Source organism: Protopterus annectens, chromosome 3.part0 (genome assembly GCF_019279795.1).
Source record: "Protopterus annectens isolate FY-2018-M chromosome 3.part0, PAN1.0, whole genome shotgun sequence".
Classification (NCBI taxonomy): domain Eukaryota; kingdom Metazoa; phylum Chordata; order Ceratodontiformes; family Protopteridae; genus Protopterus; species Protopterus annectens.
The window spans coordinates 1,620,809,056-1,620,824,664 of record NC_056731.1 but is presented as its reverse complement, the minus strand read 5'-3'; positions in this window follow the sequence as shown (position 1 = coordinate 1,620,824,664).

The window sequence follows — 15,609 nt, the reverse complement described above, 5'->3', positions numbered from 1 at the left end:
TGCACACTGATCAACAGCACAACTTCAACTCTCCCACTGTGAAAACAGAAACTGAGAAAATGGGAGTGGCATTGAAAATGTTATGGTACAATTTAGTTACTGGTTAATAGATAGTCTTGCCTGGATGCCAGCAAATAAGACATTTTAAAAAATATGAAGGAAAACCAACCAGAAAAGGTGAGGAGAAAACATAATCTGGGAAGGATTATGCAGTTGTTCATCAAAAAGCAGTTCAAAGTTTCAGCTTTGGTTCAAGAGAAGGCTTCCAGTAATATAGAGGAAAAAAATAAATCAAATGTACTTGGGAGTGATTCAAATAAATGAAACATTGAAGAAATGTATCAATTAAAATAAAAAAGGCTGGAAAAATGGAATAAGCTTAAACTAGCCATTCAGAGGAGCTGATAAAATTGCAAAAATTTGAGTCTGACACAAAAAAAAAAAAGATTGCTGAATATGAGTTTTCTCAAGAACTGTTAAAAAAATAGAGTTAGAAGACAAAGCATTCAGTGAAAACTTGAGATTTTCTGCTGTACCACAAAAGACTGGAAGGAACAGACTATTTGTGCTTTCATAAAATTAATAAACAACTGGACTGGTATTCCATGGCAGAATTTGTTAACTGAAAGGGCACATTGGGTGTATGTTGCAAACCTAGCAACAAGAAAGCAGCCAAGACCCATGGTAAAGATGCAATCATACAACCAGAAAGAGTTCATACTAAAAAAAAAAATGGCAGAAAACCAAGTATTAAAAATTGGAGATAGCAGAGTGTTTGTAGAAAATGACTATTCACTATACATCCAGCGGAGGAGAAGCTAATATATTCAGCAATCAAAGAATGTCGAGAGGCAGGTGTGAGATTCAAGCTACTGTATCCAACTGTTAGTCTTCTTTTGAAGCAGAGCAGGCTAAGGATGAAATAAAAAGTTTATCCAACAAAAAAGGGAGTCTCAAGCAGAAGGAGAGACTACTTCTCATTCTTCTAATGATAAGGTTCATGGAGAGACTTTGCCAGTGAAACCTGTTCCAGTGTTCCAAAGGAAAATGCTTGAGAGACAGGAAAAAAGCACAGGAGTTGACTAGAAGAATCAGCAATACCTTGAATTGAACACAGACCCTCGTATTCACTATCCTTCCATGCAGGGCTAGCTCAGTCCTGCACGGAAACGGACGTTTAGGAGCAGGATGGCAGCGTGCCATGCATATTAATGAATGCTCTGCCTGAGCTCCTAATCTTAAATAGAGCATGTAAGAACGCAGGGGGTATGTCTGAGAGCAGGGCTGTCAGAATATACATGCCCCTGCAATGAAGAACAGCAAACAAGTCAGAAAAGAATGAGCAAGACCACTCATAGGCGTACTCATACCCCAAGCAACACCCCCCCCCATGTGTACAAGAGCACTAGTTAAAACAACAAATATAAAGATGTTTTTTATGTTATGAAACAGATTAAATTTAATGGTTTGCCCATCACATAGCTACGGTTAATGCAGCTTAAATGGTAGAAGGGGGTAAAAAGGAAGATGTATGCAAATTAAGCAGTACAGCAATAGTGTAGTGGGCAGAGCATTCGCCTTATGAGCAGTCATTTCTGGTTCGAGTCACACTGCAGTACAGTCCATTTTCCATGTCAAATCACTTTATGACTAATATTTTTAGTTGCATAACCTACTAAATAAATATTTGTGAACTGGAGTACTGCATTAAATGCAGATGTGAGGTGTCAGTGTCATAATGTTGCAAAGTCCACGGATAATACATGTGCCCATACAGTACATGTACACAGGAATCTGGTACAAATGGAAGGGAAAATGTGTAATGAATGATAACTCCGTACATCTTCCAAATCCCCCGCCTTCCCAAGAACCATTAGACATTACTGTCTAAATTACTGCTGTGGTAAGCGGGAGTAAGCATATGTAAGCACGAGTAAGCGGGTTTAAGCCTGTTTGTGCCGGAAACAGGTTAAGCGATATTGAAGCTAACTCTCTGTAAGCATGTTTAACTGGAAGTCAGCCTTGCTTACCCTAGTGCAAACCTGCTTTAAAGTGTCTTAATCAGTCTGTAACCATGTTCTGCTCAGCAACAAAATGAACAGCCTTTGCAGGTCTTGAATCCAGGACCCTATACACTATAGTCACAGTAGTTAACCACTAAGCCATCACGGCAGTACATAAGCTTGAGGTATCACCAAACAAATCTTCACTATAGGAAAATCAAACTGAACATGTGAAAGGAATCTGTATACAGTCCTATATTCTATAACCTACTACATAACATAAATATGTGAACTGGAGTACTGAAGTAAGCCCAGATGTGAGGTGTAATTCTAATGGAGTGGAAGTCCCTTATTGAACACAAGGACCACATACAGTGTACGTACACATGACTCATGGATACCAGGCATATATATATAACATGTAGTGAATAATAAAGCAATGCCAAAGAGAAAATATAATGCAAAGTAAATATTAAGCAACGCTAAGCATTGCACAGGCCAGCTTAGTAGGTGTAAGCAATGTGTAGACCAGCTAACTCAATTTGCCCAGTGGTATACCCCTTTAAACAATGCCAACCTTAGGTAAGCAGGTTTGCCCATAGCGTAGCCTTTTCAAAAACGCCCACTCACGGCAAAGTGCTGGAAATCGGCCCTATGTAAACCCAACAGGTGGGAATACATTTCATAACTGGTTGTAGCTTCCCCTTGCAGACACCATGTCTGGAATGGGAGAGGGAGTGCGCTTTCAGGTGCAGCGCTGGGGCATCCAGGAGTCCAGAGTCATGGCAGGACTCCTTGACAAAAACCATGAGCAGAGACTGCTGCAGGGACAGTACCAAGGTTCCCAATATAAAGCGGAAGCCTGGGAACATCTCACCCGTGACCTCACCAATGCCACTGGCATACCACGAACTGGTGAGCAGGTCAGGCATCACTATGCCGAACTGAAGCAGTGAAAGGGGGAATCTCTTGGATCAGAGGCAAGGAGGACAAGGCAGGTCCCAGTAGTGTGCAAGTTTCACTCCACTACCTGTTTAATAATTGCCAGGTCGTGTATATTATGGATAGGTATGGCTAAACATTCCTCTTATGTCCTTCACAGCAGCAAGTGAGCGGGCTGTGAACCAGGAAGCACATGGCTGTCGCTTGGAGAGGTTGTGACGTGAGGCAGGTTAGTAATACTCTCGCATGTACTGTCATAGGAAATAAATCTTAACTGTATTAGTAAGTTAATTGCCTGTATAAAACCTGCATTGTTTAAGGCAAGTACTGCATACACCAGAGAATGTGGCAGGAAGAGTCTCATATAGGTTGTATGTAAATAAAAGCATAATAGCCTGACAATGAAGGTCTAACTGCTGTACTGCATGTGTTTACTCTGGTATTATATGGTAATGTAGATTTGCAATCACTTAATTACTGTTGTATTAAGCACTGTTACCCACACTGTGCAACATAAATTAAAAATGTGTAGGAATGTCTGCAAATGACTGATGTAATCCCGAGGTCAGCTAGTATAACTGGGAGAGAGAGAGAGACAGAAAACAGTGAAAAGACAGACAACAAAATTCAAATAGCACACACAACTGGGATGTGAGCTGTTGTATTTTTAGCACTCACAGCCACGGTTCAATTCTTGGAAGTGGTAGTAGTCTGCATAGAGAATCATACCCCACAACTGTCCAGTAAATTGGCCCATATCTGCTGCCTGTCACTGTGTCCCCCTGGGAAATCAGTGGGATGATCTCAGACGTATCAGGTGCAAACAAGAAATACAACTGATTATCACACATCTATAAGAACAAACCTGTCACTTTAGCAACTCCCCAAACTGTTATGAGAGTAATAAGCCAAGTATGTCCCATTTACACCCCCATGTTGTCAAGCTGTGACCAGAGTGTGTACAGTAACAGAGTGGTACTTTGTGTGGCAACAGTCAGGTAGTGCTAACAAACATTGCTCCCACAGGTCCGTCGGATACGAACACTGTGCCCAGAAATAAAAGAATGATACCCTGTAATGTTACTGTTTACTTTGGTATTGTAGGGCACTGTGATTGATGCAGTTGCTCTGAATAATAAGGTTTTACTCATCACTGTCACCTGCACTGTGCTACATAATATAACTGTCTAGGAAATCCTGTATAAGAGTGTTGTAATTACAAGGTCAGAATATAAAACCACAGGAGAATTATAAGACAGAAATCAGATAGGAGATATACAGCAATATCTCTGTACTGGTACTGTTTACTTTGGTATTGTGTGGCATTGTTAGTGTTGCAGTTGCCCTAAATAATAAGGTATAATAAGGTATTACTCATCACTGTCACCTACACTCTGCTACATGATATAACTGTCTAGGAAATCCTGTATAAGAGTGATGTAATACAAGGTCAGAATGTAAAACCACAGGAGAATTATACACATAAATCAAATAAGAGGTATACAGCAATGTCCATATAGCACACACAGCTGTGATGGACAGTGTTTTAGTGTTAGCAGACACAGCCATGGTCTGAATTCTGGGAGTGGAAGTAGGCTGCATACAGAATCATACCCCACAACTATACAGATATGTCCAGAATGTCCAGTATATTGGCCTATATCTGCTGCCTGTCCCCCTGTCCCCCTAGGATGTCAGTGGGGCGATCCCAGATGTTTAGGTAGCAGACAGAAAATACAACTGATTGTCACACATCTATAAAAAACCTGTCACACTAGCAACTCCCCAAAATGTTATGAGAGTATTAGGCCAAGTATGTCCCATCTTCACAAAAACACAAGTGTCCAACGAGGAAAACCAATAAACTAAGAAAAGAGCTTCAGGCAGAGAAAACCAAGTCCAATATTATTATTTAAATTCTTCCGTTATTTATTAAAAAACCACCAATATCCATTAAGCGCTTTTCGTCGTTCTTTTTAGAATGACTTCTTCAGATAGAGTACGGATAGCAACCTCCAGCTTAAAAATACATTCCTAGCCAATTAACTAATTAGCAGAGTAAATTACTCTATTGAGAGTGGAGTTATTAAAGAGGAATCCAACACAAGAGTTAAAACCCATATATATATATATATATATATATTTCATAAGGGAATAAAAATACTTATGAATTACTTAATTCCACTACGTCTGTAAACCTAATAAAATTCATACAGAAAGGGAAGAAATCAAAGAAAATACAAGTACTTTTAACCTATATATTAATAAGAACAAAGCTTGAGTTGCAGCTACTGTTTTCCCACATAGTAAAAGTTCAAAAAATAAAAGAAAATACTGGGAAAGGGAATGAAGTATAACATTCCAGGGAAAAGAAGGAGGGGGATAATCCATTAACCATAAAATTATCCATCTGTCCAAAAGGGGCTTAGTTTAAACTAATTTATCCTGAATTCGTGAATTGTCACAAATTATTAAGACTAATAACTTGCCCTTACAGTAATACAGACTTAATCGAATTATTAGACCCTTCAAGGAAACTAGTAATTATTTGACTAAAAGTCTGATATTATCTATTCAGGCTCCCATCTTCACCCCCATGTTGTCAGGCTGTGACCAGAGTGTGTACAGTAACAGAGTGACATGTAAGTGCGTAATACTAATGTGAAATCTGGTACTTTGTGTGGCTACATTCAGGTAGTGCTAACAAACATTGCTCCCACAGGTCTGTCAGATACGAACACTGTGCCTAGAAATAAAAGCTTGATCACCTCGCTGGCCTTGTTCAAGAGAAATCTTGACCAATGGATGGGAGATCGCAGATATACTCCAGGGATTACCTCAGTGTCACTGCTAGACAGAGGCACAGCAAAATAATGGGTATAGTTCCCCATACAAAAGGGGTGGCTTAAGCCACAAAACTGTGGGCTAGGCTTATAAATGCCCTTGGGCAGATAGCCTAGTATGAACCTATGAACCTATATCCTGTACTGGTACTGTTTACTCTGGTATTGTATGGCATTGTGAGTGTTGCAGTTGCTCTAAATAATAAGGTATCACTGATCACTGTCACCCATACTGTGCTACATAATATAACTGTCTAGGAAGTCCTGTATAAGAGTGGTGTAAGTCACTAAAGGTTGAAGAGGGCAATAGTCTACATATGTCCCTGTTCATCTGCATGTGGTCAAGACATGGCCAGAGTCTGTGCAAAAAGAGATGGACAGGTATGTGCATAATGTCAACCTGGAATCTGGGAATATGTGTAGAAACAGTTAGTGTTAACAAACAATTCCTCCACAGGTATACCAAGTAAGAGGTGTATACTGCAGGTAAAACCAGTCCATGTATATAGTTGTCAACAGCCATATCAGTGTCCAAATTAAGGAAATAGGGTAGTATAGTAATACTTGTAAGGTACAGATAACAGCACTGACTAGGAAAGTAATGCAAACTACAGGAATATACTAGTTGTTAATTAACATCTTTCTGTCTCCCCCACCATATCTCCAACAATACACTAAATACCCACCTCAATTGATACATGACTCCACTGTAATGTTGGGATATATGTCCTGTTGTTTAATAATTATTTAAATTTGTTTCTATGCATGTGCTATGTTGAAATACTCCAACACTGATGGCATGGTGCCATCAGTGTACCTGCATGCTGTTGTTATTACCACTGTGGTTCCATATATGCATGTGTTCTGTTTGCTATGCAACTGTTTCATATCTAGTGTATGGGTTAATGGGAATATCTATGTATGCTGTTATACCTAATCCTGGAATGTGTTGACTATTATTAACCCACATACGTTGATAAACCATAAACACCATAGCATGTATGGGAATGCAGGTCCCAGCGGACCCAGCTGTCCCACCTCAGCTCCAAATCCCATAACCAGGACCTGACACAACATGGGCACAAGATGTTAACAGTACTCCATCCCACCTGTATGATGTCAGGCTGGTATCGGTAACATATGCAGTACAGTCTGGCCACCTTAGGGAATGTACAGTGTGGAAGCAATCAACATTCCTACAATACATATACACAGGGAAATATATGCTGATATACGCACACACACACATATATATCTATATATATATATATATATATAAAACTACACAGATATGTATAGGAAGATACATATGTAGAAGGTGCACACAATATAGCCACTATTCCTACAGTTACCACCTTACCAGCTGGACACTGTATGAGCCACCCATACAAATGACAATTGTTGCCTGCAACATATACCCACAGAGAGGTCAAATGATATAACACTACACACAGGTTTGCATACATGGGTAAGCTTTATTTGTGTAATCTGCTGGCAGGTTGCCCTCAGTCGGCCTGATTAACAAAGTCTTGGGTCCTGCGTTGGATGCTGTCCCTTCTTCCATGACGTCAGGTCATCAGGGGGTATAAAACATGTAGCTGACGCCATTACATCAGTCTTTCTTGCTGCGCGGTGCCCAAAGCAGAAGCAGTTCGCAAGTGCCGGTCGGCCGACTCCTGAAATTTTCATTTTTGAGTTTCAGAACCGAAATCTTCTACTAAAAAGCTAAGTACCCCGTTGGGGAAACTTTTTCTTGCTCCTTACCGATGTCAGCAAAAGTTAATAATTGCATTACTTGTGGGAAGCAAATACCTCATAATGATTTCCATTTGTACTGTATTCCTTGCCTAGGTCCTGACCACGAATGTACCTTGCTGTCAGTTTTGTGCTTTATTTAATCATCACACTATCCATCGCTGGTGCATTTTTGCTTCTAAATATTTTGGATCTTGGTTTAATTATCCAGAAATTACGTCGGTTAGCCATCCGACTACTGGAATACTGAAAAAACGCAAAGAAAAAGACAGAGACAGGCTGTTGAGGTCCAAAACTGCCGACGACGCTTCTCCTAAGCCAGTCACCGGTACTCAGTGAGGTGCTTTCGCAGCCCCTGATACCTGCTACTTCAGATTCGCAGGCCTCTACTGAGACCCATTCGGAGTCCGGTATGCTGCGAGATGCTTCATCTATGGAACCCGTGGATGTTTCTACCTTGGATGGGTCTGGAGCTGCTGTGCAGGCACCGGCTTCTGAGGGTGTATTCAGATTTGTATATTAAACTGACACCACCTTCAATATTAAGACCAAAATCTCAATGTATGTCTAAAAAAACAACGCCTAAGCCACATGTTCAGGCCGCTATGCCTAAAAAACAAATGATCAAAATGGCTGAAGATTTAATTACTCTAATCAGGGGTAGTCAGCCCCCCCCCCCCTTCCAAGAGGTCTAGGCCTGACCTTGACTATGAATCTTCTGAACAGGACTTTGTTTCCTTCTGACTCTTCTAATGAACAGGATTTGTCCATTCCTTCTTATGAGGACTCTGATGCAGAGGATTCCATTCCTTCTGCCTCTCCCCCCTGAGGATTTCTCTTTTGGGGAAACTTTACATACCTTAATGGTGCATTTCCACTGGGAAAGTCAGAATTTTTCTGATTCCAAAAAGAGGCTTAGGGATTTCCTTCTTCCTCAGCATAGGCCTTTGGCCTATGGCCCCTGATTCCCTTCCTCCATCCCCATGTAAGCCAGACAGGTACTACAGGGTTCCTGACTCCCACAAATTCCTTTTCAAAAATCCTGTTGCAGACCCTGAAACCATTTCTCAGGGGCCCAAGGGCATTAAGGCTTCTACTGCTAACAATCCTACCCCTTCTGATAGAGATTCCAGGGCACTGGATAGATGGGGTAAAAAGGTTTATACTTCTGCAACCTTGGCAATCAGGGCTTTAAACTGTCAACTCCATGTGCTAAAATATCAGCAGCATATCATGGGACTGCTTAAACAGAAAATTATGTTGATTTCTGACTGTGTGGAAAATAAGGATTTACTGCATTCAGCCGAACAAGTTGGAAAACATACTTTGCAATGTGGTTTTGATTCTTTGGAGGCCTCTTGCAGGGCTGCTGTTACTGGGTCTGTGCTTAGAAGGCATGTTTGGCTTAACGAGCAATCTCTGCTGATCATGTTAAAGCAAAATTGTTGGCTGCTCCTTTGCAGCAGGACCATCTGTTTGGTAATAAGGCTGAAGAAGTTTTAAAAAAGAATTGTGAAAGATTTCTTACAGGTACAACCTCCAAGATTTAGTAGGCACTGGCCTACTAAGAACTGGTCCTTTCCAGTTCCTTCCAGAGCCACTCAAGCCAAACCCAGACATTCCAAAAGCACAAGGTTTCAGTTCCAAGGGAGTTTCAGAACTAAGCAATGGGGTGCCTCCACTTCCAAATCTGGAAGCAGCAAGACACCTCCCTATGGTAAACAGTTTCAATGACTTTCCTTTAAAATTACTAAGCACTTACCTCTTAGCCACCCCTTTGGGGGGAAAACTGGCTCTTCATGCAAAAAAACTGGCAACTTATAACCCAGGACAAATGGGTTTTAAATATAGTGTCCCAGGGATACAGATTTCATTTCCACATGTTGGCAACTCCAAACGGATGGCCATACCTGCCCTCAATCAGTGGGCAGAGGCTCAGAAACAAGTGCTTTCCCTCCTAAACATGGGGTCAATTCAACTAGTACCAGAAGAGGAAAGGGGACAAGGTTTCTATTACAGACTTTTCCTGGTACCCAGAAATGATAAATCATGGTGTCCAATTCTGGACCTGTCTGCTCTAAACACCTTTCTGGACATTCCAAAATTCTAGATACTGACTCTTCACTAGTTACTTCCTATGCTTGGCAAAGATGCCTGGTTGACAACTCTAGATTTAAAAGAGGCTTACCTGCATATCCCAATCAAGGAATCTTGCAGAAGATACCTCCGCTTCAAAGTAGGCTACTTGCATTATCAGTTCTCTGCACTGCCCTTTGGCTTATCTACTGCGCCCAAGGTATTTACAAAGTGCCTGGCTCCAGTAATTGCATTTTGCTGACAAAGAAATATTAAAATATATCCATATCTGGAAGATTGTCTTTTTCAGGCAGAAAACAGGGCCATTCTTCTAAAACATCTGGCGTTTGTAAAAAGGGTTCTAACTTGTCTAGGGTACACCATAAACGAAAATAAATCACAACTGGTACCCTCCCAAAAAATTACATTCCTGGGTGCAAGCTTGAATAGAACTTCCCAGATGGCATTCCTTATGCCAGAAAATCAAATTCATTTGGTGACTTACTTCAAACAGGTGGTCACAAAAACCGTGCTATCTGCAAGACAAATACTGCAAGCCTTGGGGTTCATGGCCTCCTGAATTCTTCTAATTCTATATGCAAGACTGCATATGAGGAAACTTCAGTGATACTTAAAAAGTTTATGGAGTCAACATTGTCACAGCCTGGAAACAATGATTCCTATCATACCTTGCCTGCAACTAGAGTTCCTTTGGTGGGCAGAGGCCTACCACCAACACAAGGGACTGCCATTCACACCACCCCCTGCCGCCCAAACCCTAACTACAGATGCATCAGATTATGCATAGGGGGCTCATCTGGTAGGGAAGTGCATTCAGGGCAAATGGAGCCCGAATCAAATGCACCTTCATACCAATCAAAAATAAATGCTAGCTGTACAGAATGCACTGACAGCCTTCAAGGACTGCCTTCATCCAGGACAACTAATGGTAAAGATGGACAACACCACAGTTATGTGGTACATAAACAAGCAGGGGGGTACACATTCCTACCCCCTCTGCAGACTAGCCATGGCACTGTGGAGCACGGCCTTGAGCTATCAAGTACAACTACAATCTCAATTCCTGCCAGGAAAGCTGAATATTTTGGCAGATGAACTAAGCAGAAATCTCATGGACCCACACGAATGGAACTGGAACCACGGATTTTCAACATGTTGATACGCAAATGGGGGAGCCCAGACATAGATCTGTTTGCTTCACCCAGAACTACCAGTTGGACAAATTTTGCACAAGAACTCCTCACAAAAAAGCCTGGAAAGTGGATGCTCTGTCCTTCATCTGGGAAAACCTATAAGTCTATGCCTTTCCCCCTCTGCTCTCCAAAGTTCTACTAAAAGTCAAACAGGACAAACCAAAAATTATTTTGATTGCTCCAGACTTGCCTCGCCAACACTGGTACCCATTCCTATGCAGTCTATCACATATTTCTCCATGGCACCTGCCTCAGACACCTTCTTTACTGTCTCAGCAGACCAAATTCTGCACCCTCAGCTCCAAATATTGAATCTTGCAGCTTGGCTAATCACTTAAATTACCCCTTAGCAGCGCTCAGCAAACCTGTGATGGATGTCATTTTGGAGGCGAGAAGACCTAGTACTAGAAAATCTTATGCTGATGGAAAAGATTCTGTACCTGGAATCAGTCTCAAGGGATGAGCACAGCAGTGCCCAATTTACCTCAGATTTTGCAATACTTAACCGAGATGCTTCACAAGGGCCTGTCTTTTTCTTCCATAAAAATGCATGCCTCAGCCATTTCAGCTCATTACAACACAGAACCTCCCCCCCGCCTCTTCTCTCATCCTCTGCTAAAGCAGTATCTCAGAGGGGCCAAAAACTCGAGGCCACCCAGGAGATCTCCAACTCCTGCCTGGGACCTTAATTTTGTATTGGAAAAACTCACTCTCCCTCCATTCCAGCCAGCTGCTACTGCAGACTTAAAATTTCTTTCCTGGAAAACAGCCTTCCTTTTAGCAATCACTTCGGCTAAAAGGATTTCTGAATTACAGGCCTTTATGGCAGTGGAGCCTTTCATCATCTTTTATGTGGGCAGTGTGTCACTCAGGACCAATCCATCCTTCATGCCTATGGTGGTATCCAGTGTGGCTCTTATTCAGTCCATTCATTTGCCAGCTTTCTTTCCCAATCCAGAGAACAAGGGGGAGTGGATTCTGCATTCATTGAATGTACACAGACAACTTAGATTTTACTTGGATAGGACTAAATCTCGAAGAAAATCTGAACAACTGCTGGTAGCATTTGCTGCAGGGACAGAGGGAAAGGCTATTTCAAAGCAAACCATTTCCAAATGGATAAGCCATTGTATTCATTTCTGCTATAAGCACCATGGAAAACCTAGCCCCCAGGGGATCAGATCCCACTCCACCAGGCTGCATCTACTTCTGCAGCCTTTCTCAGAGGTGTTCCTACCAGGGATATTCTAGAAGCTGCTACCTGGATTTCAGTTAATACTTTCACCAAGCACTATCATTTACCAATCTTCTCTAAATCCAGAGCTGGCTTTGCCACTGCTATTTTGCAGGGTCTTATAGCCGGTCCTAATGCTATATAAATCCATCCTCCCAACCATAGCTTTGGGAATCTACCCAAATGTAATGACTGCAACAATGAAACATGAAGAACATAGTACAGTTGTGTACACTTACCATAAATGTAGATGTTCGAGTGTATTCACTGTTGCAGTCCTGGCTACCCTCCTTCCAGACCCTGTTTTTTCTCTTACTATGCTTCTCCTTTCCTTTACTACACTTAAAAGCCTTTTTGGTGTATTTGTTTTTGTTTGGATGTATATTGTGTTTTAAATTATTTATATATATTTTGCTCCCCATTTGGGGGGCACCTGACATATGGGGCAAGAAAAACTGATGTAATGGCGTTGGCCTGACAACCTGACATCATGGAAGAAGGGACAGCATCCCGACGCAGGACCCAAGACTTTGTTAATCAGGCCAACTGAGGGCAACCTGCCAGCAGATTACCCAAATGTAATGACTGCAACAGTGAATACACTCAAACATCTACATTTATGGTAAGTGTGCACAACTGTACTTTGCATATGCCATGTCATATGGCTGTTTAGATTCTGACATACATATAAACAGAGTAATGCAACTGTGAAACAGTTATATTAATGCAGTAATCTGGAAAGGTTTACATATGTTGCTGTCCAGGCCGAGGTCTTCAAGTAGTACAATAGTAAAGATAGACTGGGCCACAGGATAACAATCAACAGTAGGTAATGCAGATGTATAGTCCAGCAGCCTCTAACTATACTCTGTACACAATCCCTAGGGGGTAAAGACCTCAGTTGATACAATGGGATGTATCTGTTACATAACAAGCCATAACTGACACTATCACAATCACACTGACAAACAGAACAGTCTGTGTGGCAGGACGCAGTAGGCCTGCATTTAACCAGGGTGAATTGTATGGTAATGTACATCCAGATACCTTAAGGCAGCTTACCCCTGATACCTTCACATGTTGTAACAGCCTAAGTTAATTATGGTGCATCCCCCATAGACTGAATAATACAGGGCCATATACCACTGTTACATACACTGGCCTCTGGAGTGCATAAAGGCACACATGTTGTGTAGATGAAGCCCACACATATATGGACCTAACCCCACAATATGTGTGGGGCCACAACAGCAGTGGACTGATGGCAGGAATGGCAGCATGACATACAGCCCACTACATAACAACACCTGACAGAATGTCATATGTACAAAGCCTGGTATGTAGGTGGAGGACAGAGGCTGGAACACAGGCCCATATGTCAAATACTGTCGTCATACACTAAGCAAGTCACTGGTGTTACAGGATAGTTTGCAACATACCCTTAGTGAGGAATGAGACGTTAGAAATAGACATGGATGTAGCCATGTACTGATAGCACTCAACACCCACACTGCCAGTGATATATCTGACACAAGACCTGTGTGGTGGACCTACAAAACATAATAGGCACACCTCTGGCCATCAAGTGGCTAGGCCCACAGTTGAGAGCTATGCAGACAGACTGCATTCCAAGTTAAACTAGTATGTACACACAAACCCTGTAACACTGATGCTATACAATGCATACAACAACACTACTCACACTCTGTCTCTAGTTCTGGAACCTCCTAGAAATATGTAGCTAGCCTGAGTGTCCAGGTTCTCTTGTAAGAGGTATTGCTACCTACTGTCTGTAACACTGCTGCCCACACACAGGAAGGATGTCCACCATACAGGAAAGGTAACAGGAGCATGCGCACATAATGTAGGGATTTATAGTAGTTGGTTGCCATGACAGTAGTGATTGGAAGTACTACACAGCATGATGCATGCAGGTAGCAATTGGAGGACACTGATTGGTGCACACGCCATCACCTGACCATGTGCATCACCTACAAAATCCATGCTGCAATTTATTCAAAACAGCTCAATCCATTTACTGGAGGGAGACAGAGAGAGAGAGAAAGAGAAAGAGAGAGTGAGTGACTGAAAGGCAAAAACAAACAAAAAAAATCCAACAAACTATCCAGAAGACTCATCATTCCCACAACAGGTATGTGAAGTATATATGCATGTAATTGACTGTAATACTTGGTCCATAATAATGGGATAGATGCTGTGGAATGATTTATATGTGCCATCAGGTGTTGTAATGATGTTCAGCTGAACAACTGCCAAGGACAATAGAGTATGTCCCTTTTGGTAGTGGCCATACCCGTCAACTGTGCAGAGCAGCACTGACTGGTAAGATGTAAGCCATCATAGTGTGTGTTGTGTAATGGGAAGTATGTATATTACTGTGGCCAGTAGCTGGTGGTAGAAGTAATGGCATAAAGATGGGCATGTGTGTTCCACAGCCCACCTCTTGCAGGATACTCAGGTTAACCTGTATTGTAGCATGCAGGAATGCCATAGGTGTGTAATAGGGTTACCACCAACCTGGCCCTACATATACCCCCCCCAATGTCAGTCTGTGTCCGTATGTATATGTCCACAAATATACAGATACCCACGTGTAGACATATGTATAAACACATATGGACAACATCATATATATCTACACATATATAGATATATACCTATATGCACATGTCTACATATATACAAACAGACACACAAAGATATATGTATGTAAATGCATGTACCCTAAATTACCACCACAGTGCTGCATGCTATGTGTGAGGGAACAGCACACATAGCAATACACACAGATATCTACAGCTGTCAGTGTGTGCAACATTGACGGGTATGTCACATGTGAATCCCCTTGTTGGGACCACATTGCCCTTGTCTGTGAAATATGGAATGGGAATATGGGGAAGTATTGCAGGTATAGTTGTGGAGGTGGTCAGGGTTGGTAGATATAGAGGACAGCCTACAGGAGTGGTGTGTGACACATTTGGTGGGTAAACACCCTGGATGGTGTGTGTGGTCTGTGATGTGGAAGCCCCATGGGAAGAAGCCTCCCACCCACTGCTACTCACAACAGCAGTCCACGTCCTGAGGGTGACTGGCCTGGAAGCTAAGCAGGAGGAGCATGTGGACCCTGTGAATGTGTACTGGGTGCCTCAAGGTGATGTAGCACATCCCACATGTGTCTGTGGAGCCCGTTATGAAACAGACTCTGGACCTGACCTTGGGGGACAAGATCATGTCCCCCCGGGGGGGGACAACATCCCCTGAGTTGGTATCACCTGAAGGTATTGCTGGACCAGTACATGAGGTGGCCCCAGTGTGGGTCTCACATGTGATGTGGCCTGGTAACATAGACAGATGAATTTGGAGAGGTGGTTCTGCTGGCCAATAGTACATAAACATGCTATTGTGTCACTGTTATAGAACATATGTGGGTAGTAATAGTCTACACAATCCTAGAACATGTTCAACAGCATGCATAGATATCCCCAATAACACAGAATGTCAGATGTGCAGCAACCACATAG